This window comes from Atta colombica, unplaced genomic scaffold (genome assembly GCF_001594045.1).
Source record: "Atta colombica isolate Treedump-2 unplaced genomic scaffold, Acol1.0 scaffold27, whole genome shotgun sequence".
Classification (NCBI taxonomy): domain Eukaryota; kingdom Metazoa; phylum Arthropoda; class Insecta; order Hymenoptera; family Formicidae; genus Atta; species Atta colombica.
This window is the reverse complement of record NW_017259370.1, coordinates 3,890,255-3,890,527: the sequence shown is the minus strand read 5'-3', so window position 1 is coordinate 3,890,527 and position 273 is coordinate 3,890,255.

The following is a 273-nucleotide window of genomic DNA, read 5'->3' as shown; positions in this document are numbered from 1 at the left end:
TTATATATATTATACACTAAAAAAAAACAAATAAGTAATACAGGCTTCATTGAAACATATTATACTTTATATATAAAAAGATTTTTTCTATAAAAATAGTCTTTTTCAGATTTCTAAATTGGATAATTTCATCACATATTATCACGCCTTTTCGTGAACACTTAATTTCAGTGGTTAATATTAGGTAAGCGTTACAGTCTCTCTCAACGGGGTGCTAAGTTACGTTAGCTGTCGTAAGGAGGGTGTGGAAATCGAGGGCGATGAGCGAACCGG